General features: G+C 43.3%; 1 long non-coding RNA gene across 1 annotated transcript; it reads left to right on the forward strand.

Annotated features, from left to right (window-relative positions):
* Positions 1-2691: 2691 nt before the first annotated feature.
* On the forward strand, positions 2692-20528 carry LOC123580476. Its single transcript, XR_006703317.1, has 3 exons — positions 2692-2702; positions 20006-20104; positions 20267-20528. It is a non-coding gene; the product is annotated as an uncharacterized LOC123580476 (long non-coding RNA).
* The last annotated feature ends 2189 nt before the right edge of the window (positions 20529-22717 follow it).

Here is a 22717-nt window from a genome sequence, read left to right on the forward strand (position 1 = left end):
CTCTTAATAGCATGTACCTGCTTTCTGAAAATAAATCACCTTACTCTTGACCGTCTAGTAGAAACCATCCACTTGATAAGCTTAGGGGCACTCATCTCCTAGGTCCTTTCTATAATGTCTTAAATGTCACTTTGCTGCCAGCCGGATGCCCTGCCAAAGTCTCATATTGAAAACAAAATAAAATAAAACAAAACAAAACAAAACAAAACAAAACATCCTGCCTTACCCTACCTCCCTGAAGAATAAGCATTTTCATTATTAAGTGGTGTACCTAATATCCAAGTCTGAAATATTTGCCATTGGAAGCCTCACCAAAGTCAAGAGCTACCCCAAGAATGAGGAGGTTGACCTGACCAAGAGAAGTAATCAAAGTGACCAAAGACAGTGATAGGAAGCATATTTCCAGTGTTTTTTGTTTGTTTGTTTTGTTTTTTATTTTTTGTTTGAAGTAGGCTCCACACCCAATGGGGGCTCAAACTCACAACCCCGAGATCAAGAGTCACAGACTCCACTGACTCAGCCAGCCAGGTGCCCCTCTAGTGGATTTGACAGCTTCCAGCACTCTGCTTCATGATCAAGAAAAATGTTAACAGTAAGAGGATGTTGATGTTTCTTCTTAAAAACTAAATGCCTAGCAGCCACAAACTTTTATTGAAGGCCTGATTAAAGCATAAGGCAGGGGACTACCAGGATGTTCAAAAGAATGAGATGGTCATTGCCCTATTAAATGTCACCATGTCATAGTTGGAAATAACTCAGTGCCTAAGTAATTACAGTGGAAGACACAAAAGTGTGAATGAACCGAGATGGCGAAGAGTTCAGAAGAGAAAATGCATTAGCTTTGTCTTTTTTTGTTTTGTAGTGTTGTTTTTTTTTTTAACAACTCGATTCTTTGGGTACCACTGGCCCTAGACAACAAGACTTTAGGAACCACACCTCCATTTTCTGGATTCCTTCTCTCCTTTTTAAATCAAATTCAGTTTCATTACATGCCCGTTTTATCACCCCTGGAATGTTTTCTGTCTCTTCATGCCATGTAGCAAAATATTAATCTTGCATAACCCTACCCTTTATTCCCTCTACTCCTGAACCTGAGATGCCAAGCTGGAGGAGGTCACACCGCTGGATAATGGCTTCATTACAAACTAATGACCAGCATTAACACATCCTAGTGTTCTCTGATCAATTCCCTCTTTCATTGTTCCAATTAGTTTTGCTGCAGAACAAACCATTTCACAATTCGGTGTTGTAAAACAACCATTATATTATCTCCCTCAGTTCTTTTGGCTGGCTGGGCTCAGCTGGGAGGATCTTGCCCAGGTTTCTTATGCAGTTGCAGTGACATGGCAGCTGGGGCTGGAGCTGGCTAAAAGACTGACCAGGTGTCCAAGATGGCTTCTCTACTTGCACTCGGCTGAGTGGCTGGAGCAGAGAGGGGCTGGTGATGTACTAGTCATCTATTGCTTTATAACTTCAAAACTTAGTGTTGTAAAACAATAGGCATTTTATATCATAGTTTCCATGGGTCAGGAATTCAGTAGTAGCTTAGCTGGGTGATTCTGGCTCCAGGTTTTGTGGGAAACTGTAGCAAGATGTAGTCTGGGGTTGTCGTCATCTGAAGGCTTGACTTGGGTTGGAAGATCCATTTCCAAGATGGCACGCTCACATAGTCCTGGTTATAGACATGAATCTTTTGTTCCTCTCCTTGAGGACCTCTCAGTGAATTGTTTGCTGTTCTTTTGACACGGTGGCTGCCTTTTCCCAGAGTAAGCAGTCCAAGAGACAGCAAAGTGGAGGCCATATTGCTTTTTGTGACCTGGCCTCAGAAGTCATCCTCTGTCATTTCTGTAATATCCTATTGGTCACAGACATTGGCCCTTTTCAATGAAAGAGGGGACTGCATAAGGACATGAATAAATACTAGGAGGTAGAGATCATTGGGAGCCATCCTGGAAACTGAGCTCAGTTAAACTAAGGAAAAGATGATTGGGAAAAGAAAAGAAGACACAAAGGATGTATGTAATATTGAAGCCAGGAGCATTTTTTCCAACGTTTATTTTATTTTTGGGACAGAGAGAGACAGAGCATGAACGGGGGAGGGGCAGAGAGAGAGGGAGACACAGAATCGGAAACAGGCTCCAGGCTCTGAGCCATCAGCCCAGAGCCTGACGCGGGGCTCGAACTCACGGACCGCGAGATCGTGACCTGGCTGAAGTCGGACGCTTAACCGACTGCGCTACCCAGGCGCCCCGAAGCCAGGAGCATTTTAAGGAGAAGTCAAGCAATAGTTTTCATGTGGGAGCTGGAAATGGGGTAGAGAGTCTTGAGGGCTAATAGTCCCTGACACATCTTGTGGAAGATAAGAAGTGAAACAGAAGGGAGCATGACAGGCCAATTTCTCCTCCTCCAAAGTTATTATCGTATTAACAATGGGAGACAAACTGTCCCTGGCCTTAAAGGTCATTTTCAATTTCTTGGCTGATCCATAAAGGAGACTATTTCTCCTGAATAACTATTTGGTTTTATGAAGATAAATATTTTCAGCTTCTAACAAGAAATCAGGGCTGCCTAAATGATATCTTTATTCAGCAAAGACACAATCTTTTAGGAAGTTTACTTTTGCCGACATAATTAGTAGTTACTTCACAGGACAATAATGTCCAGGTTTCATGCTGCGATGAAAGGAGGTGATTTTCCAGTTAGTGCTAATTGAAAATTGAAGCAAAGAGGACTTTGCAATCAAAACAGGAAGGGAAAACCAGACTAATATGAAAAGAATCTTAGAGCTTTGTTTTTGCACAACATGAATGGAAGCAAAGATCTTTTTAACTACTTTCATCAGAGCCAGGTTTCTTGGAAGAATGCCCTCCACATGCTGTCTCAACTTCTTCCCCTCCCCCAATCCCTCTGGACTGGCTTTTGCCCCCATCATTTCATCGAACCTGCTTTCATCATGGTTAACACGAACCTCCTGGTTGCCCAATCTGATGGATATTTTTCTGTTTCTTGTATTAACTGATCTCTAAGCATCATTGACCCAGTTGACCATCCCACTGTTTCTGGAAATACTCTTCGGCCACAAATCCCTTTTGTTCACCATGTCTGAAATTTTTTTCTACCATCCAACCTCTAAACTTGGTAATTTTCTCTCTTGTCTCTCTGCATAAACTTTATCCATCCCTCGGCTCTGACACCATGTAGGTACCAACAATGCCAACATTAATACCTCCAGCCGTGATCTCTTCCTGGAACTCAAGACTCCTATATCCAACTTCCTTCTTGATATTCCCATTAGAGAATTTCACAGATATCACAATGTGTCTGCTCTTAGTTCCTCACCTCCCAAATCTGTTGCCACACCCTAATCCTAACCTGCCTTGTAAACAGTACCACCCCTTATTTAGTCTTCCTGGTGAGAAACTTCAGTGTGTCTTGATTCATCCTTTCCCTCACTCTCTATATCCAATTCATCAGAATGGCTATTGATTTTATCTCCAAAGCCCACTTCACACCTGCCCACCTCCACTACCACCCAATCTCCTTGCCCTATCGTACCCATTCTCTACACATTAAATAGGTTGATTTGATTTGAATGTTTTATGATTTTTTAAAATATTTATTTATTTTTGAGAGACAGAGAGAGACAGAGCATGAGTGGGGGAAGAAGTGAGAGAGAAAGAGGGAGACACAGAATCCGAGGCAAGCTCCAGGCTCTGAGCTGTCAGCACAGAGCCTGATGCGGGGCTCAAGCCCACAGACTGCGAGATCATGACCTGAGCTGAAGTCGGATGCTTAACCAGCTGAGCCAGCCAGGCGCCCCAATAGGTTGATTTTAAAAATCACATCGTTCCATGATCTATGTAACATCCTTCAATGGATTTCTACCACACTTAGAATTAAATATAAACTTGCTGTGCCCTCTAAGCTGCTATAGTACCTCTATCTACCTCCCCAAGTCATTTCACACCTCTGTCTCTCAGGCTCACTATACTGGCCCCATCCAGTCTCAGGGCCTTTGCACATGCTATACCTTCTTATGAAAGCTCTTCCCATACTCTTCTTATCCTAGCACTTTCTTTTCCTACTTTGGATCTTAGCTTAATTATTGTCCACTCAAAGAAGCCTCCCAGACCATCCTATCTAAAATAAGCCTCTCTCTTCCTCTATATTCTCTTCTTGGCTCCTTTTCCCCGCCCCCATCATCACAGTTATTCCCATGGTTATACTGCCAGCCCAATTCTTCCATGAATGACACTGGGAAACTTTTAAGGAAACTTATTAGATTTGAAACAAACCAAAGGCGACATAAACAATGAATTCTCTCCTCTCTGGGGATCCTGCTGGATGTGACCAGCCACACCCAATAGTATCCATATCTAAACATTGATAAGGTGAATCAGCATCTGAAACCGAAAATAAGGACATTCTTGAGACCCCTTCAGTGGAAAGTGTTTCACTAAGCAGTTCCTGTTTTGCTGCGGTCTTGGCCCTCAGTAACACACAGCTGCGTTCAACTTAACATGCAGAGACTGGAAGAATTTTCTCACAAGTCTCATTTCCTGTGTTTCTCATTGGAGTTGACTGTTGTTCTCTTTTTTCTGCCCCTAAGATTGAAGTCTTGGGAAATGGAGTAAGAAAAGAAGGTTCGAACTCGGCTTAAACTCTTGTGGATGAGCGCATGAATGAAATTCCAGATGAGCTTCTGGCACTTTAAACTCTCACCTTCATAGAAACTATTAACATTAAGGAAATAGACGCTTCAAAGTCCTATGTCTCGCTTTTAAGTCTACAGCCACTTTGTGTTATGCTCTCTGAGCCAGACAACAGGTCTAATAATTATGCAACTGGGAGTTGTCATTTACTTGGCTACATCTGACTCAGGATGCTCTAACACCTTAAACAGCTCCCCTTCTGTTTTGTTAATAAATCACTAAATGCTGGGTACAAATTACCAGCAAGTTATCAGTGGAATTTAACCCACAGAAGCTCCTACTTTCCAGCATTCATAAAAGCCATAAATCCCTTTTGTCAAGTTACAGATCCGGAAAGTTCAGCCTATGTTAAGTGAATTCAGGTCATCCTCCCCAACCCCCCACCCAAAGAACCAAAAATGTTTCAAATGCTTCAAAATAAATCATAAAAAAGTGCATGGATAAAATTCTCTGGGAAGAAATGTATTTTCCAGGGAATAGGCTTGTATTGGCCAATCTTCAGACAGTTAAAAACATTTTTACCTGTAGAGAGTGAGTCAACAGATACTCAAGGGTCAAAGGTCCTAAGCTCATTTTTCCTTGAGGAAACTCTGAAGAGGAACTGTGCCCAGTTTGTATTTGTTTCTATGAGGAAGAAAGCTTATTTTAGTGACAAAAATGCCACTTTTTTAAAGTTTTTTTTTAATGTTTGTTTGTTTTTGAGAGACAGACAGACAGAGGGCAATCGGGGAAGGAGCAGAGGGAGAGGGAGACAGAAGAAAGATCTGAAGCGGCCCCCTGCTGACAGCAGACTGCCCTATGCGGGTTCAAACTTACTGTGAGGTCATGACTGGGACCCAAGTCAGTCACTTAACAAACTGAGCCGCCCAGGCGCCCCCCAAAATGCCACTTTTATATTTTCTTCTGCCAATTATTACAATCCTTATGGTATGCAGGACCCAATGAAAATTTTTAAATGATATCAAGAGAAGCATTTTTGTTTGTTTGGTGAACTGTAAGGATCAGATGATTGGATTAAAAGATTGTCCTAACCGATCCATGCATGCTGTATTTGTTAAGACCGTTTCCTTGGCTGCTTCTAAAGGGAGCTGTTTGTACTGAGCCCGGCACTGAGGTGACCAGCTTAACTTGTAGGTAGAAAATGACACTGGCTTCATCACTACCTCAGTGTCTGCCTTGCTTCTGGAAGAAATTAGGAGATGCCACCAGCTACAAGACACAGCTCTTCATTGACTTATTTATTTTTATTTGTTTATTTGTTTTACAGCTCTCCTTTTACTGCTCAATAAATACCGACAGTGTGCATTTTCTGCTCTCCATGAGTCAGCCAAATTGGTCAGCCCCGAGCACGGTGCATTCCCCTTCTTTAATTGGGTCCTGTGGGCCTGGGCCTGGGCCTTCTTCAAATACCTCCACTTTCTAGATGCAAGGCAAGACAGGCAACCCAAATATCTCAGGAAGGAACTTGAGGGCTGACCTCCTCTGATGCTGCCTTTTTTTCTTTCTTTCTTTCTTTTTTTTTTTTTTTTAAATCATTGACTCATCTTTTAGCTTGGAGTTGATAAAACAGAGTAGAACGTTCCTACATTCTCAATAAATGATTTAATTGGAAAACGATCACCAGACATACATTACAGAGGGGAAATCTGAAAGAAAGGCATTAGTTAATTCTCCCGCTCCGAGGTCTACCTGGCAGTCATAGCACAACCCCAGATTTGCCCTCCGGGGTTTTAACCAGCACAGCTAGCAGCTGTTTACCAAGAGAGCCAATATTAATAAAACTCAACTGTGGTGCCGTGTGTCTGCCTTCTACTTCCCTCTCACTCTGACATGGAAACAATGTCAAGACTCCTCATTGTTCTTCTCTTAGCTCATTAGGTCCAATGAAAACCGCATGCTGGCCTCTCTGGCCTCCCCCGTTGGTACTTTTTCTCCAACTTAGTGACCTCCTCCACATCTCCCTTCTCCTCCATCAAAGCCTGTTTCTTGGGCACCTGGGTGACTCAGTGGGGTGAGTATCCAGCTTCAGCTCAGCTCGTATTCTCACAGTTTGTGGGTTCGAGCCTCATGTTGGGCTTTACGCTGACAGCGCTGAGCCTGCCTCAGATTTTCTCTCTCTCCCTCTCTCTCTGCCCCCCTCTGCTCACTCTCCCCCTCTCTCAAAAATAAACATTAAAAACAATTTTTTTAAAGCCTGTTCTTGAATAAATTCGCTTTAGCATAAATACCTGATTATGGTTTTTGACCACACTCTCAGGGGTACATATATTTTAGCAGGAGGAAACACTTTAGGCCAAAACAATGAATCTCTAATGGCAGATTTTGCAACCCTCTCATTTTGAACAAGAGAAGCCTGAAGCTCCAAGAGGCTGAGGGGATGTGCCGGAGGTTACCCTGCTGGCTGGTGGTGGGTTGAAGCTGGAGCTCTTGGCTCCCCATCGTATACCACTCTCTTTTCTTGCTAAAATGTGCTTGTGTTTCATGGACCCGGGGTCCTTGCATAAAGGATCCTCTGCACACGGTAACATGAGGTCCACTGGTGCTGAATGTCTCTCTTTAAGAAGTACATGGCTCCCACAACTTCTTTGATCAGTCTTTAACATGATCTCACATTTCTACCACAGGAAATGTTGAACAAATATTTTCAATTCTGTAGAGAAATGTTTGGAATGCATTTTGATTAGTCTGCTAAGGAGAAAAGCTTATTGTAACTCAAGGGTCGGTTTTCTGGACACTTTGAGGGCCAGCACCGTCCTTTTTTTTTTTTTTTTTTTTTTTTTAGAGAGAGAGAAGAAGTGGTAGGGGGAGAGAAAGAGAATCTCATGCAGGCTCCAAGCAGGTCTCAATCTCAAGACCCTAGGATCATGACCTGAGCCTAAATCAAGAGTAGACTCTCAACCGACTGAGCCACTCAGGTGCCCCCAGCACATTCTTTTGGGACACAAGAGGTTCCCGATATCCATTATGGACCCCATTAACCCCCCAGTCTTAAGAGGCCCTCCCCCTCCCCTTTTCTGCTTTGGATGCAGGTCTCCCCAGGTCCTGTGCCCCCTGATTGTCACAGCTCACAAGGTATGCCATTGGGTCAGATTTCACCATACTGTTGAGGAAAAGTCAGATCACATAGGAGGGGAAAGATATGAGTTCAGATGAGGCTGGGCAAGAAGTTTTCTCTAGTTCAAGGGAAAACTTTCCAAACAGTTCAGTTATTCACTGAGACTTCCTGTTGGCACACCCCAGGTCTGAAATCTGCCCTCACCAACTCATCTTTCACCGTCTGTGAAAGAGTCTCTTTCACTGCCACACAGAGCTCTTTCGCTCATTCAAACCCAGCCCCTGCCCATATGACTTTGTCTTGGGTCCTCATCAGGTGTCCCTCCCTGAGTGTTTCATGGCCTCAAGGCTGATTTATCTGGTCTGGGTCAACACGTTGGGGACATGGGTGTCAGGATGGTTCTTGACGGTATCGGTGTTCCAAATCTCTTCCAAGAGTCCAATAGGGACGTGGGTCCCTAAGTCCTAACTCTGAACTCCAAGTGTCCCTGCCAGTGTGGTTACAGAGAAAACCCTTTATTCTCTCATTGCCCCTCAGGATGCTAAAGCCTCATACACACACAACACATGCACAGTCTCCCAAAGAGAGACGTAAGTCCTTAGTCTAAACCAAAACGAGGAAATTAAACATTTTCCTACATACCCTATAATTGGCATAGTTATCTTTCCCCAGTGAATATAAAACTCCACATCTCTATATAAGGTTGCATTCCTTCCTTTCCTTAATCTGCCTTCCCTTCCCTTTCCCCCTTTCAGATGGCTTTTTTCAGGCCTGTTTGGAATATGAAAGAGATCTGTGACTGAGTGGGTGCATTCCTCAATAACTGTTCTCAGCCACACGGAGAGCCAGCTAAAGCTCAGAAATAAGTGTGTGTGACTGTGTGTGAATGTGTGTGCGCATTATTACTTTATGCTATTTCTGCTACATATATTCGATTTCCTGCTTTTTATACTCTTGTGACCCACCCCCCCAAACTGCATTCACAGTGTCTATTATTCAGAGTAAACAGTCATACTTATCAAATTCTACCATTCTCTGTACTATTGGGAATGCATTCGAGAAGTTTCCCCCCAAAACTACGAACGACAATGATAGCGTGTACCTCACAAGGTTGTTGGGAGGTGCCGGTGAGTTCGTACATAACACAAGTATGCACATATAACGTAAAAGTGAAATGGTACGCATGGTCCCTGGCACACAGCAAGTGTGCTGAACATTTTGGGGATTATTATGTGTATGTGTATTCACGGTTTCCACGTGAGATTTCAGGTTTTAAAAATGCCACTGCAGGGGCACCTGGCTGGCTCTGTCGGTTAAGCATCTGACTCAGGTCATGATCTCGCGGTTTGTGGGTTCCAGCCCCGCGTCAGGCTCTGTGCTGACAGCTCAGGGCCTGGAACCTGCTTCGGACTCTGTGTCTCCCTCTCTCTCTCTGCCCCTCCCCTGCTCACACGCTGTCTGTCTGTCTGTCTGTCTCTCTCTCAAAATAAATAAACATTAAAAAAAAAAAATGGGGGCACCTGGGTGGCTCAGTTGGTTGAGCGTCCGACTTCGGCTCAGGCCATGATCTCAAGGTTCCTGAGTTTGAGTCCCGGGTCGGGCTCTGACAGGTCAGGACCTGGAACCTGCTTCAGATTCTGTGTCTCCCTCTCTCTGTGCTCCTTCCCTGCTCACACTCTGTCTCTCTCTCAAAAATAAATAAATATATAAAAATTTTTTTTAAAAAATGCCACTGCATAAATATTGAAAATCTTAGCTCTGCAATAAGCCTAACTACAGGTTGAAGGAAAGCCCCAGATATTGTCCAGTAAAGACCCTTGTACCTTTGAAAAACGCATGCTTCCATCAAGTAAATTAGCTATGGGTTTTGAAATCCATATGAATTACTAAAATCCATGGGACACTTCCGATGCGCTGGGTACATTGATAATTGATTCTCCAAAACGTCCTCATGAAGAAGGTTCTACAGTCATCGATGCCATTTTACAGTTGGGGAACTTGAAATGGACTCAGACAATAGAGTGAATTAATTGGTTTGTAGGTTGAGAAATGCCCTGGTGACTGGTGTAGACGTGGTTTGAGCCAGTGGTTTTAATCTTGTGATTATTTCTTGCCTCCACTTCCCCATGCTGGCTATAATCTCAGCAAGTATGTCTCGTTATCATTTTATTTTTATTTATTGATGTATTTATGTATTTATTTATTTATTTAAAGGTTCATTTTTTTTTTTCAACGTTAATTCATTTTTGGGACAGAGAGAGACAGAGCATGAACGGGGGAGGGGCAGAGAGAGAGGGAGACACAGAATTGGAAACAGGCTCCAGGCTCTGAGCCATCAGCCCAGAGCCTGATGCGGGGCTCGAACTCACGGGCCGCGAGATCGTGACCTGGCTGAAGTCGGATGCCTAACCGACTGCGCCACCCAGGCGCCCCTAAAGGTTCATTTCTGAGAGAGAGAAAGAAACAGAGCATGAGCAGGGAGGGGCGGAGAGAGAGGGAGACACAGAATCCGAAGCAGGCTCCAGGCTCTGAGCTGTCAGCACACAGCCTGACACAGGGATCGAACCCACGAACCACGAGATCATGACCTGAGCTGAAGTCGGATGCTTACCTGATTGAGCCAGCCCAGGCGCCCCTTATCATCTTTAGATGCCTGTCAGCAACTCAAAGGCCACATGCTTCCTTGTTCATATCCGTTGACACGGAAGCTCCCTTCTGGCGGATCTTCTGGAAAATTAGGAAAGCTTCATTTTCAGAAGTCTTCCTCAGATCTTTTCTCAAGCCTTCATTGCCCTAATTCAGACATCAACGTGGCCTGGAGGTGGAGGAGCAGATGGACTTTTCCAAAAGCCCTAAACTCGAGGCTGAGTATAAAAGAAATCATTCCAAATCTGCACTGCAAAAGTAAGAGAGAGACCTTCTCAAAGGAAGTCTAGCGTTGCTGCAGATTTTTATCCTAGAAGCGGATTCTGAGATGGACATTCATGGACACGTTCGTTAGGGGGTGTCCTTGTGAGCAGCAACTTGGAAGGGAAGAGGAAGAAATAGGGTTGAGCACAGGAAAAGCCGGACTGCAAAGACATCTCAACAAGGGTTGTGGCCAACTCTACAGGGAGCTCTGGTGCAGGGCTGAACCTTCAGAGGTATCTTGAGTCGGAATAAGGTAAGTGGGAATGAGGGGCGGGGCCCTCACACCACCCCCACCTTCACCTCTGGTTGTAGAAACCAGACTTTGTTTGCGGGATGCCCAGGGAGGGAGCAGGCCCCTGTGGGAGCCGGCTCTTCTCAGGAGAAGGCGATTCCCGGAGAGAGATTGGGCTGTCAGCTGACAACACTTCCAGCAGCTGGGAGAATAAGTCCTTCTGGCCTGAAGAGGAATCTGGGCGGTGCATTCCAGTCATCACGAAGCAGTGTGGGAAAGGAAGAAATTCACCCAACTTCTAGAAGCAAAGCCCAGATCTGCATGCAGGCCTTTTAGCCGGCATTGCCCCAGCTCTCACCTTGTTGTTTCCTGTCTGCTGCGTCTGGATTTCTACACACTGCTACAGAGTATTTCTGGAAAGAATCCCAGATACACAGTATCTAAGTGTCAGCTGCCCATCCACGAGCCTGTCGTGTGAGTAAGGAAGAGGGCAGGATGTGAGGAGGACATCAGTGTTGCTACACCTCCCCGGGTGGGTAGGGAGACCAGATGACTGGCCAGACTCACACCAGAGAACTGCTGGCTTTGAAAAAAAAGAGGCACGTAAAGAATCTGGAAAGGTTACAAAGAAGTCACTACGGTGATGAATGTTTTTCTGACCCAGCACAGTCAGGAAAGAGAAGACCGCGAATCAGGGATGGCTTTGGTGATCTCGCAGAGTTTTGTACGTCATGATGCAGAATGCAGCATGTACACAGCCAAAATTTACAATCGCAGCCTTCTCCGGGCAAATTTGCCAACTTATTTCATTCCTGACCAAATAGTCAAAAATGTTACAGATATCAGGTTCGTGCATGTGGCCATTTTATTTCAGATGTTTTGGATGGGAATCCAAACATCACGGGTGATGAAATGAGAAACACACCTATGGGAAGAAAACACCCTGGTAGCTTTACAACACCTGACGTGAGGATTGACCCAGCTTCAGAATGTTGGTCCATGGAAGCCGCATCCAATAAACTACTTAATCATGTCTGGTTCCCATGGCAACAGGCACTGAAGCAGCTTCCTGAATAAGACTGAATGTGATCAGCTGCCAGCAGGGAAATATAAATCCTCCCCTATTTCCTCTCTGTTTTCCAGCATTTCTCTCTCTGACACGTTCTGTGTTACAAAGCAGCACTGGGAACACTGCTTTTATCTCCATCCTCCTAACACTCCCCAAACTGCAATGGTAAAGCCCCCGTCCTCTGTGTTTTCAGCCCAAAACACAGAAACGGGGGTAGAGGAGCATCACGTATATCCTAAAAGGCAAGGAATGTTAATTGCAGATCACGCACGTTACCCATCCGTGTTCCCTACCCTCACTAAGAGCCCTGTTTTTTCTTGCAGGCAGTAATGCCTTTTTCTGTTGGAGTCAAATCAAAGCATGTTTGTGCTCAGGAGCAGCACAGATTTCCTCAGTAACAGAGAAGCTATTTTCAGGGGATCTTAGGAGAGGGAAGATCTTGGAATCCACCTAAACTTAGATCCAGCCTTTGCTGCAGTATGTCTCACAGGGTGCACTCACACATTTCATCTGGCGTATTATAAACTGCCTGAGATGCCCTCAGAGGCTGTGCTGGTCGACTGCAGCATCACACAGCATTTCCCTTCTTTTCCTTTAAAGCTCACGGTCTGTTTTCCAGCTTTGAAGGGCACTACAATGAAGCTAGTTTGTGCTGACAATGACCACACCGATGGTCTATCTGGGCTGTCTGTCAATACATTTGGGTGAGTTAGTTCTGGGGGGACAACGCCAGTCGTAGTTTGTGGCTGGAGTTAGCTCTGCAAATATAAATGTGAACCATGAGTTTGCACCCCAGGTGTGTGGCCTGGGGTGTATGCAAGTACAAACAGTACCCTGTGATTCAACCAATGTAGCAAGGGATGAGTGCTTGATACATATTATATATATTAATTCAGTGAAAAACTCTAAGTGTTATTTTGCAAAATGTGAACTCTGGATATTGATTCAAAGAAATAAACTTGTTTAAATTGCTTATGAGACAATTAAGGGAATTTAAACACTGATAGAATATTTGATGATATTCCATCATCGAATGAAGTTGAATGACAGGTTAGAGGGAGTTCATAGTATTGTTCTCTCTACTATGGCATGTAGTAAACATGAAAACCACATAACCAGCTCTGGTGGGGGTAATCTGAAGTTTTCTGAAGGAAGTGTCTTCTAAGCTGAGACTTCAGGATGAGAGGGAGTAGCAGGCATAAACCGAAGGTAAGGGCATGAGAATGAGGTATTAGGTGGGTAAATATTCCAGGTAGAGGGAACTGCATGGGCATAGGCTTGAAGGTAGAGGAGCATATCCTGAAAGAAATTCAGTAGGATTGCATCAGAGGTTGGCAAGAGAAGAGGCTTAGAAGTAGAATTGAGGATCTGCTTTCTGGACATTTTCTTTCTTTCTTTCTTTCTTTCTTTCTTTCTTTCTTTCTTCTTTCTTTCCTTCTTTCTTTTTTATTTTAGAAAGAGAGAGTGTGAGCAGGGGAAGGGCAGAGGGAGAGGGAGAGAGAGAGAGAATCTTAAGCAGGCTCCATTCTCAGTGTAGAGCCTGATGCAGGGCTCAATCTTAACACCTCTGAGATCATGACCTGAGCTGAAATGAAGAGCCGGACGCTCAACTGACTGAGCCACCCAGGCACCCCTCTGGACGTTTTCTTTCTTTCTTTCTTTTTTTTTTTTCAATATATGAAATTTATTGTCAAATTGGTTTCCATACAACACCCAGTGCTCATCCCAAAAGGTGCCCTCCTCAATACCCATCACCCACCCTCCCCTCGTTCCCACCCCCCATCAACCCTGTTTGTTCTCAGTTTTTAAGAGTCTCTTATGCTTTGGCTCTCTTCCATGCTAACCTCTTTCTTTCCCTTCCCCTCCCCCATGGGTTTCTGTTAAGTTTCTCAGGATCCACATAAGAGTGAAACCATATGGTATCTGTCTTTCTCTGTGTGGCTTATTTCACTTAGCATAACACTCTCCAGTTCCATCCACGTTGCTACAAAGGGCCATATTTCATTTTTTCTCATTGCCACGTAGTACTCCATTGTGTATATAAACCACAATTTCTTTATCCATTCATCAGTTGATGGACATTTCGGCTCTTTCCATAATTTGGCTATTGTTTTTTTTTTTTTTTTTTTTAATTTTTTTTTTCAACGTTTATTTATTTTTGGGACAGAGAGAGACAGAGCATGAACGGGGGAGGGGCAGAGAGAGAGGGAGACACAGAATCGGAAACAGGCTCCAGGCTCTGAGCCATCAGCCCAGAGCCTGATGCGGGGCTCGAACTCACGGACGGTGAGATCGTGACCTGGCTGAAGTCGGACGCTTAACCGACTGCGCCACCCAGGCGCCCCATAATTTGGCTATTGTTGAGAGTGCTGCTATAAACATTGGGGTACAAGTGCCCCTATGCATCAGTACTCCTGTATCCCTTGGATAAATTCCTAGCAGTGCTATTGCTGGGTCATAGGGTAGGTCTATTTTTAATTTTTTGAGGAACCTCCACACTGTTTTCCAGAGTGGCTGTACCAGTTTGCATTCCCACCAGCAGTGCAAGAGGGTTCCTGTTTCTCCACATCCTCTCCAGCATCTAGAGTCTCCTGATTTGTTCATTTTGGCCACTCTGACTGGCGTGAGGTGATACCTGAGTGTGGTTTTGATTTGTATTTCCCTGATAAGGAGCAACGTTGAACATCTTTTCATGTGCCTGTTGGCCATCCGGATGTCTTCTTTAGAGAAGTGTCTATTCATGTTTTCTGCCCATTTCTTCACTGGGTTATTTGTTTTTTGGGTGTGGAGTTTGGTGAGCTCTTTATAGATTTTGGATACTAGCTCTTTTCTGGACATTTTCTTGAGAGCAATTAGAAGCCATTGAGTAAGGAAGTACCAGATTGGACTCAGGGTTTAGAAAACCTGCAGTTAGGCTTGATGGTCCCAAGAGAGTGCTAACTTCAGAAAGTCTTTTTTGAGTACTACTCTAGCCCTCCTCTTTCTGAGCTGTAGATTCCACCCCCCTTACCAGTTGCTACTGCTTCATGCTTTACAAGTTCAATGGTGGTTACATTGAAAGTTCCATGTTGAGGTGAGGATGGACTGTGTATTCTTTGCTACGAGCGAAGTGTGTCCCACTCGTGTCCCATTTGTGTCTCAAATGCATAAGTTGAAGCCCTAACTCCTAATATGACTGTATTTAGAGATAGGGTTTTAGGAGGTAATTAAGTTTAAGTAAGGTCATAAAGGTGGAGTTCCGATCTAATAGAGTTGGTCCTGATCTAATAGGATTATAAGAGGAAGAAAGAGGGATTGTTCTGTCCATACACAAGCACTGACAAAAGGCCCTGTGAGGACACGGCAAGAAGGCAGCAACCTGAAGCCAGGAGAACTCTCACCCGAACATAACCATGTGGCTTTCCTGATCTCAGACTTCCAGACTTGAGAACTGTCAGAAAATACATTGTTTAAGCCACCCAGCCTATGGTATTTCGTTATGGTGGCCCAAGCCAACTAAGACCCCCTCCACCCAGATAGATGATCCTGGGCTGGGAGAAACCTGAGACATTTCAAAAACTCTTAATCCACTCCTATTGGTTGATCTTTAAAGATCCTCAACATTATAATCTCATTACAGTCACAGTTCCGTATTTACACACGTAAGTGCCTTTCTCAACTGTTAGGAAGCCAAGCGATTATGTAAGGAGATGGTTCTGGTGCAATAATAAATACGTATAATAAGCTGACGTGAACATAGTCATCCATTTCTCCGGTTTACCCTGAAAAGACACATCTTGGGTTGGTAGGGTTCTTCCCCAATTCAAAACTCTCAATCATTACCTTAACATGCAGTTGTTAACTCCCAAGCCTGGGTGAGCTGCACACGGTATTTAGGGCATGTATTTATAAGAAGAGAGCCTTTATTTATATTGATGCAATACAGTGTTATCTTCTGTTGGCTTGTTGGCTGCCTTTCATAGACAAGGCCACTCTTCAAAACAAACTGCTTGGAAATGACAGTCTTTGCAAATTTGCTCATGGTCCTCAAGCTGACTTTCCATTTGCTACACGACAGACCACCAAAGTACACTTCCCTGAAAAGACCCTAAGCCCAAGCAAGTGAGTCTTTTAAGAAAGCAGGTGAGAAGTTCCAGCCTCTGGTAAAACCCCAGGAGCCCTGTTGCTGCCAAGGTGTTCTCCCACCACCTCTCTCAGTGAGAGAGCTGTCCTCTCCTTTGGATATTCCCTAACAGCCCTCTATTAATATGATTTTATGCTCACATATATGAATCTGTATGGATTTGTTCCGTGAGAATCAAACTCAAAAACTGTCACCTTCTTCTGCACTCTTTAATGAAACTAAATTGGACCCAACCTCTATTGGCTTTAGCAATGGAGAAATCCAATTCTAGACTTGTGGTGAACAGTTTCCTCCTCACTCCCTTCGGATTGTAACACCCAGGGCTTACTCAGAACAGACATCTTGTCATCTGATCCGTGGGAAGAAGTGGAGTTCTACCTAATCCCTCCATTGTCTCTTCCCTTCATTCGGGTGGGGACTCTGAGTAGCCAAGACCCCTGAGTAGCACCTAGGGTCCCAAACCCTATCTCTACCTTTTCTATCCGTTTTCAGAATTAACACCTCTACTCTGATTCCACCCTCATCCTTGTAAAATGTAACTACTCTGACAAAGAGTTTAAGTGCTTCCACAATCAAGATATAGAACTTTCCCACTACCCCAAAATGTTCTGACATTTCCCCTTCCCTGAGCCCAGGGCTTTACTGACCACTGACTGGTTTTCTGTCTATACAGTTTTGCCTTTTCTAGAATTTCTGATAAATGGATTCAAAGTGTGTATACTCTTTTATGTCTGAGTTTGTTCACTTAGTGTCTAATGCTTTTGAGACTTATCTGTATTGTATTGGCAGTTCATTCATTTCTATTGCTGAATACTGCTCCATAATAAGGATATACCATGCTATCCATTCACTAGTTGGTTGACATTGGGTTGTCTCCAATTTTTAGCTCTTATGAATTGTGCTGCTGTAAACATTCCCACACAGGTTTTTGTGTAAACCCATGTCTTTACTTCTCTTGAGTTGTTACTTAGGCATGGGAATATAAATCATAAGGTAGGTATGTTTCACCATGGCAAGTTTTCATTTAACTGTGTAAAAAGCTGCCCAACTATTTTCTAACGTGGCTGTGCCATTTTGAATTGCAACCAGCAATGTATGAGAGTTCGAATTGCTTTACATCCTTGCCAACAATTGGTTTTGTCAGCTTTTGTAATCTTAGCTCTTCTAGTGGGGATGTGTTACATAAAATGCAAAAATAATCTCCATTCTAAATATACATAGAAATAACTCCATGTTACAATGTCAATGCCTCTGAGAAGGATATCAGTTTAAGGTGCTACCACCTAATATCTTAGCTGGTATTTGCTCATGTAGTCATTCCAGTATAGGGCCCTTGGAATCCAATGACTTCCTGGAGGCCATAACAATGGTTCTTAAGCTACTTTCATTCCAGAAATGGGAAAACGAGTTATTGCCATTACTAGAGAAGACAGACTCTTTTCAAACATGGGAAACCGTGTAAAGGGACTCTTGTCTGGGAAAACCATTAGAGATCATAAAGGTGAGAACTGGTGGAGAGCAAAATCTGGAGGAAAAATTTGCACTTGTTACTATTTTGGAATTATTGTGGTATTAGACCCCTGGCTACATCTTGCTGAATGTGTTAACATGGAAGCAAATATGTTATTACATCCCAAACTTGTTTTCTTAATACTTTGATTTCTCTCTTCTGCTATGGGAGAGTTTCTTTGTAATTGTATGCATTTCATTTTATACTTCATAAAAACGCTACTCTGAGCAGGAGTCCACAGGTTTCCACCAGTGGCAACAAGGCCCATGGCAAATAAAAAATTCCAGTGTGTGGGCCTATTTAGTTGATCTTGGGTGGTACCAGCATCTGTATATTTTTAAAAAGCTACTATCATGCTAAAGTGGGATCCTGCAGGTTAAAATCTGCCACATAAGAGGTAGGAACAAATGCTACAATGTGATACAGAATGGGTACGAAAGCAGCCTTATTGGGGAAAGGAAAAACAGCAAGCAGAAAGGCAGGCAGTCCTCCCTCCTTTCTTATCTCAAGAAAGCTATGCCAGATCCAGGGCATTTGTGGAGATGCCATGGGTTCTATTCTAATGGAGCAACTCCTCTCCCTCCTGTGCCATGCACAGATTGGTGGCAAATGGGCTGGATTTGGGATGTTGAGTGAAGTTGTCTGGGGATGCCAAGCGCTTTGAATCTGGGGCATTTGCAGTCCATGAGCTGTTGCATTTGCCCTGCTAGCCAGTCCATTGAGTCACAAGCTTGGGTATTGTCCTTTCACTGGAATGAGCCCACTCTGCATCCAGTGGTTGTCCTGACTGTGGCAGGATTTAATGAGAAATTGAAGACCATGTAGGAGTCTGTCTTGTGGCTTTTGCCTTTTCACAGTAAAGCCTTCTTCTCCACCGATGCTGTATACTGTAGGGAAATGTGCCCAACTGTCTGCAGGACAAGTGGCAGCCTTAAAGGGACCCATCTGGCACCACAACTGATTTTCAACATGCAGCCAAAAGTGACTTAGAGAAGCATGGAGCATAGATAGATATTTAATGATCACTTGGGGCCAGCTACAACATTTTACTGATAACATGCTTTGAGAATCCATTGGTTTCTCAAGATTTAACATCCATTTCCCATTTTCAGGGAGACTTTTGCAGCAATAAGATTGGGTCAGGACTCTGAGCCCCAAGAACTTTGTCTCTGAGGATTTTCAAGGTTTGAGGGACCTCTCGGGAATCCAAGAGCACAAGAACAAGAATTTTAAGTACATATTCCAAAGACTTTTTTGTTGTTGTTGGTTTAGTGATCAGATGTTATTGTATATAGGATGTATCAGTTCATTTTTGCTGCATTAGCAAACTGCCCATTTTATTTGCTGACAATTCTGTGGGTCAACTTTTTAAAAAAATTTTTTAATGTTTATAATTTTTGAGAGAGAGGGAGCAGGAGAGGGGCAGAGAGAGACACACACACACACACAGAATCTGAAGCAGGCTCCAGGCTCTGAGCTGTCAGCATAGAGCCTGACACATGGCTTGAACTTATGGACTGTGAGATCATGACATGAGTGGAAGTTGGATGTTTAACTGAGTGAGCCGCCCAGGTGCCCCTGGGTTAGCTTTTGAACTGGGCTCAGCTGGGTGGTTCTTCTGATGCTCTCATCTGAGGTCTCTATGGTAAGTAAAATAATGCCCCTCCTCCAAAGATGTCTATGCTCTAATCAGTGGTGTTAGGCCTGTGTATGTGACATTACAGAGTAAAAAGGACATTGTAGATGGTATTAAGTTTACAGACTTTTGGATAATGAAATTATCCTGAATTGTCTGGGTGGGTCCAATGTAGTCACATAGGCCCTTCAAAATGGAAGAGGAGGGGCACCTGCCAGGTTGCATTGTTGACAACAACAAACACAAACACCTCATATTCTAAAGAGATCTGCCAACCTATGGGGCCAGATGCTTCCTCCTCAGGCTCCTGTAAGCCACACCCCACCTCCTCACTTCTCCCCCACTTCTTTTTTTTTTTTTTTCATGTTTATTTATTTTTAAGAGAGAGAGAGACAGAATGTGAGCAGGTGAGGGGCAGAGAGAGAGAGGGAGACACAGAATCTGAAGAAGGCTCCAGGCTCTGAGCTGTCAGCACAGAAGATGGGGGTTCATTTAATAAGCCAATATTTATTGGGCACAGAATGGTTCATTTTATGCCAGCTTGACCGAGTCACGGTGATGGGGTTTTAGAGTGATGGGGTCCCAGAGCCGATGGCCAAGAATTAATTCTTGAGACGTCTTTGGTGCCGAAGGGGTGATTGTATTAAAGCACAGGGACAGGACCTGGGGGCAGGAAGAACTGCACTGGGTTGTGAAGAATGACTGGTTACATACTATGGAGTATGGGGGAGATAAAGTCAGGAGGAAGTTTCTTAAAGGGTTTCCATCTGCTAAAGAAAACTCACAGTTTACTAGAGGCCTAGCTATTGTCAAGCTAAGGTTGTTTTTCCTTCTAACAAAGCATTATCATTAAAACAGTAGGGAGTTCCTAGAGATTAAGCTATTGATAAGATTGCCTTTTTCTTGTAATTTACTAAAACATTTATAAACTGATGGAGACAGCTATCAGTTTAACCATTTGTTTTCTGTCCTTTCCTTTGTTCTTGAGCATCCAGGAGTGCCTGAGGAATATCACACAGTATCCCACCTGGGGGTGGGGGAGGGAGGGTTGTTAGCTTATCCTTTGCCCTCATTTTGCCTTACACTCCCTCATCAACAGGATGCCTCCATATTTAGTTATACATTATTCTGAATCTGTCTGTGAGGATGTTTTAGGATGAGATTAATATCTGTGTTGGGGGACTGAGTAAAGTCCTCATTCAGGTGGGCCTCATCCAGTCAAAAGAAGGCCTGAATAGAAAAAAAGGGTGAATAAGAGAGAATTTGCTCTCTCTCTCTGCCTAAGTGTATTTGAGTAAGAGCATTTGTCTTCTCTAGAACTGTGAGAAATGAATTTCTGTTGTTTGTAAGACACCCAGTCTAAGTAATTTGTTATAGCAGCAACCCCAATGGACTTAGATACGGATACAGATAATGGTATAGGTATAGGTATAGATATGGATAGAGGTGCAGATATATAGATTTTATATATTCTGTTTCTCTGGAGAACCTTGATGTTCCTACTACGCATGACACCGTGCTTTAAACTCTGGTAATTCAACAGTAAAAAACAAAACAAAACAGACAATAATCCCTGCCTCCAGGGAATGCCTGTCCAACTTGAAGTCTACTGGAGAAAACAGAAAATAAGACGAGACAATAAGTAAAATGTATGGAATTTTAGATGGAGATAGAGGTGAGTGGGAACAACCAAAGCAGGGGAAGGGAGGGGCTGACATTTTAGATATAGAGTTCCAGGTAAGGCTCACTGAGAAGGTGACAATTGAGAAGACCTGAAGTAGGTGAAGGAGTGAGCCATATAGCTATCTAGAGAAAGAGCATTCCAGGCAAGAGCATTCCAGGCATGTGTCTGTCTCTGGAGTGGCTGGGACAGCCTAGGAACTGTGAGGAAGAAATGAAGGAGAACAGTATTTGGGAAGGAGACAGCACACATGGTATAAGAAGGCTAAAGAAGGGACTCTGAGTGTCACAGGAGGGTTTGTTTATAATTGCGGTAAAATATACATAACATAGCATTTATCTCATAACCATTTTTAAGTGTACCATTCAGTGTTAAGCATGTTCACATTGTTGAGCAACCAACTTCCAGAACTCTCGCATCTTGCAAAATTGAAACTATACTCCCCATTCGCCCTCCCCTCCAGCCTCTGGCAACCATGCTTCTACTTCCTGTTTCTATAATTTTGACTACTCTAGGTACCTCATATAAATGGAATCATATAGTATTTATCTTTTTGTGTCTGGCTTATTTCATTTAGACTAATATCCTCAAGTTTTATTTACCTTACAGTATGTTTCAAGATTTCCTTCTTTTCTTTTCTTTTCTTTTAAGTTTATTTATTTATTTTAAGAGAGAGAGCAGAGCACACAAGCAGGGGGTGGGCAGAGATAGAGAATCCAAGCAGCCCAATGTGGGTCTTGAACTCACAAACCATGAGACCACGACCTGAGCCGAGATCAAGAGTGGGACATTTAGCTGACTGAGCCACCCAGGCACCCCAGAATTTCCTTCTTTTTTAAGGCAGAATATTATTCCATTGTATGTATATACCATGTTTTGTTTATCTATTCATCCATTGATGGACATTTAGGCTGTTTCCATTTGGCTATTGTGAATATGCTGCTGTGAACCTGATATAGAAATATCTTTTCAAGACCCTGCTTTCAATTCTTTTGGCTATATACCCAGAAGTAGAATTGCTAGATCATATGGTAATTCTGTTTAATTTTCTTTTTTTTTAGAAATCGCCATATTCTTTTCCACAGTTTGCATTACTTTACATTTCCACTAACAACGCATAAGTGTTCCAATTTCTCCACATCCTTGCCAACACTTGCTATTTTCTGGGGGTTTGTTTTGTTTTGATAGCTATGCTAATGAGTGTAAGGTGGTATCATTGTGGTTTGATTTGATTGCTGATGTCTTTTCATGCTCTTTTTGGCCATTGGTATGTTTTCTTTGGAGAAATATTTATTCCTTTGCCCATTTTTGAGGCGGGTTGTTTGTTTTCTTATTGTTGAGTTGCAGGGGTTCTTTATATATTCTAGAATATTAACGCCTTGCCAGATATACGTGATTTGCAGATATTTTCTCCCATTCCATAGGTGGCCGCCTTTTCACTTTGTTGATCATGTCCTTTGATGCCCAGAAGGTTTTAATTTTAATGGAGTCCAATTTGTCTATTTTTACTTTTATTGCCTGAGTTTTTGGTGTCATTACCAAACCCAGTATCATGAAGCTTTTCCTCTGGCTTTTTTTCTAAGAGCTTTATAACTATGGGAGCATTTAAGTAGGGAAGTGATGCGTCACTGGAATATTCACAAGACAGAGATGTGGGAGGCTGATTGTATTCAAGGCCCCAGTTCTGCATTTCTTCTCTCATCCACACCCTTTGCCATGTCACATTGGTGCCCCTCCCAACAGGAAGCGACATGCATTTCCCTGACACCTGATTTGATTTCAGCCATGG

This window comes from Leopardus geoffroyi, chromosome A3 (assembly GCF_018350155.1).
Source record: "Leopardus geoffroyi isolate Oge1 chromosome A3, O.geoffroyi_Oge1_pat1.0, whole genome shotgun sequence".
Taxonomy (NCBI): Eukaryota; Metazoa; Chordata; class Mammalia; order Carnivora; family Felidae; genus Leopardus; species Leopardus geoffroyi.